This window comes from Cupressus sempervirens, chromosome 9 (genome assembly GCF_028749045.1).
Source record: "Cupressus sempervirens isolate cs-2001-9-10 chromosome 9, ASM2874904v1, whole genome shotgun sequence".
Lineage (NCBI taxonomy): Eukaryota > Viridiplantae > Streptophyta > Pinopsida > Cupressales > Cupressaceae > Cupressus > Cupressus sempervirens.
In genome coordinates this window covers 641511179-641514680 of record NC_143126.1, presented here as the reverse complement: position 1 = coordinate 641514680, position 3502 = coordinate 641511179, and the positions used below count along the sequence as shown (strand labels likewise).

The 3502-nt window shown below is 37.5% G+C and overlaps 1 pseudogene; it reads left to right on the top strand.

The window, feature by feature from the left end:
• The first annotated feature begins 830 nt into the window (after window positions 1-830).
• LOC149540368 (uncharacterized) lies at window positions 831-1675 on the top strand (annotated as a pseudogene).
• Window positions 1676-3502: the final 1827 nt, after the last annotated feature.

Sequence of the window (3502 nt, the reverse complement as noted above, 5' to 3'; positions counted from 1 at the left end):
AATCTGTTTGATCAATTTTCAAAATTGATTCCAAATGTAATTTCTAACTTTTTACTAGTGTCAAGAAAGGCAGATTTGTTAGTACCCTTGTTCATGATGTCATATCTTGAGATCCATGATAGGTGAAGTCGAATGGGTTGTACCATTGCATTTTTCTTCCATAATTTTTTCAGTGTGCCAATTTTTAAATCTTGACAAATCCATCTGCACACTTGTCCAGGTCAATTCCATTTGCAAAAAATGCTTTTTGTCAGTGTTTCCAGTCTGCAAATTCTAAATAGCCCACTTTGACCACATTCCATTTGCATCTAGTTACTCATCATAAGCCCGAATCATAGACTCATACTCTCTTTGTGACAGTGAACCAACACCCCAATTTTCATTCTCCCAAGTGTCAGTTTGCCCAGTTTTCAAAGCCAAATCCAAATGTGATTTGTTGTTTTCTGACATGTTTTCTTGCAGGCAGTTCTGAGAGCGCAAATTTGACGGTCAATATATTTTGATTGGGAATTCTTCATGAGACGAGATTTGATGGGGTAAGAATATTCATAATAGAGAATCAACATGTTTGGTTTCAGAGTCCAGTTAGGTGTTTTGTTTAGTTTTTAAGGCTAATCAAAAGACCTCCTGATGCAAAATTGACAGTTTGCAAAAAGATGTAAAATGAGCTTCAAATTCACTTTCAATGGTCAAACTTGTTTCAAATTAGTGCCAGAGGGTGAATGAGTCATTTTTTGCAGTTCAATTGTTCAAAAACGAATTTTTTTTTAGCCAAACCCACTTTGGGGCCTTGACTAATTTTGTCAGATTGATAAGATGCCAGGGTTGGAATGGTCAAAGCTGCCATCTATACTTTTGAGAGGGTGGGAAAGTTTGGCTTCAAATCCAACTTGGAAATGTTCAATATTCTACTAGATGCTCTCTCTAAGGAAGGGAAAATGGGTGCTGCCACATTGTATTTTGAGGAGATGAGATTTGAGTTGGAAGTTTCCATGGTAACATATAATATTCTCATTAATGGTTGGTGTAGAATTAGGAGGCTTGAAGAGGCACAAATTTTTTTTAATCAAATGGTATCCCTCAGTATTCTTCCAAGTGTTGTGACATATAATACTCTTATTGATGGCTACTGTAAGATAGGAAGGATTGAAGATGCTCTCAAATTGCTGGAAACCATGAAGGAAAAGGGTTGTAATCCTAATTTTATCACATACAACTCCATTGTTGATGCTCTTACAGAGGCTGGGAGACCCCAAGATGCATATTTGATGTTGGATGAAATGAATGCATTTGCCTATAGGCCAATTATTTCAACATATAACTCACTAGTGAAGGGACTGTGCAAATAAGAGAATTTGTTTAGTGCAAGTAAAGTACTTCAAATGATGATGGAAAGAGGCTACCTTCCCACTGTGACAACATATAATTATTATTTTTAGGTTGTTCTCCAAGCATGGAAGAGTCAATGAGGGTATGAATCTTTACATGAAAATGTTATCATCTGGATATGTTCTGGACTAGCTTTTCTTACAAGTTGTTGATAAAAATGCTATGTGCAAAGGAATTTGGAGTAGACATTAGTCAGGGGACACCCAACACCAAGCAAGGTAGAAAGGTAGCATATAGAATAGAGGAAGCCATTGAAGACAAGGAAGACGCCAATGTTTTGAAGTAGAGAACACGAATTAAGTAGCCTACGCATGGAAGAACAAGGAGTTTGAAAGATTAGGGAGTAGGTTAAAACATTGGGCAACACTATGTTAAGAGAATCCATAGTGCAAATAGAGGAACCTTGACACCAAGTAGACTGTAGTCAAAGTACATGAAAGTGTACATACTTTTTCCTTTGAAGAAATTGATCCCTCCAATAAAGTATTGAACAATTCAACTATGCTAAAGAGTATGAGAAATATTAAAGAATGAGGTGGGGAGAATACATCTGCAGTATATATTTTAGATGCTTGTTCAACATTGTTCAAGCGTTTATCAAATTATTTCTTCAAGGAATGAATACAAATTCTGTATGAATTATTATTTTGTCCGTACCTAAGGCTTTTGTAATTGATATATTTTAGTCAAGAATGATAGGAACATAAGGCTCCATGCAAAAAAGGAGAGCTCCACATTATGAAAGCGATTGCCACATGGAGGAAAGGGGTCACTAAGCTATGGCAAGAGGGGGAGTTGATGATCTCAACAAATCAAAGGGGAAGATCAACAAACCCACGCATAAAGGGCAGCCCACATGATTGCAGGGAAGCGGTATCAGTAGATAGTGGTTCATAGACAAAAACAGAGGAGCCTCACATAGAGCCTATGTAAAAAAAGAGGGTTGCCATGTCCAAAAGGAAGAAGACCACACCACAACAGTCTAGAGAAGTGGTGTGAAAGCCCTATTAGGGATGAGAAATGGAGAAGGGCATTTTTCTTTTTATCCGACATTGGTGGAAACATGGGTATTTTATGTGTTTAAATATGATTCCACTCATACATCATAATGTCTTAAAGAAAAGGTGCATTTTGGAAGGGAATAGCTTCGTGGTAGGCCCCAGATGTGGATGTCAGCTAGTAGGTCTCTTGGGGTAATTTTGGACAAGCATGCAAAATGAAGAAGATCACCAAAAAAATTACATCACCAAGAAAGTCACCAAAAAAGGGAGGATTTACAATGGTTTCCATGTTGCCACCAAAAAGAAGCAAGATTTTCCAACAAGTGATATCGCAACTTGCCAGAAAATTACAAATCCGGCTCGAAAAACCTTGAAAACTAGTAGAGAACATGGATCCCACTTGGATGATTTGGTAGAACATGTGGTGGTGATGTGGTAGTTTGATGACAAATTGCAGAAGGACAAGTGGCACCATGGTGAGCAGATCTCAATAATGCACCAGATCATGCCACATGGTAGATCTAACAGATGTCGCTATGTCACGAAGACAAAGTTGCTCGAAAGATAACATAGTGATATAATGACCTAATGAGATATTCACACATGGTAGTGATATGGTGGTGAGGTGGATGAGTCTGATGGTGACATGTGGTAGAGGTTTCTAACATGGCATGCTTCCTGAGGTGTTGACATGGCAGTGAATGACACGTGTTGTAATGTCACTATATCGCTGATGATGTGACAGATGTTGACTAGGATAGTGACATAGTGACTAATGATGTGGCATAATGACATGGTATGCTAACTTGGAAGAACAAAGGATGAAATAGATGCTGACATGTGGCACCTAGTTGGAGGGGTCTAACAATTGTGCAAGAAAAGAGCCAATTATGTGACAACATGTGGCACCTCGATCAAACAGGGTTGACCCAAAATGGAAGATAAAGGAAAAAAAATGATTTTAAAATGTTATTTTAAACATCTTCCCTGAAAATTAGGTGTAGTTCATTTTAAATAAAGTTGAAGATTATTACATAGTTCAAAATTTATAAAGGGTAAAATATTTGTACAAATGCTATGAAAGCCATGAGAAGGACCCTGAACTTTAGAGG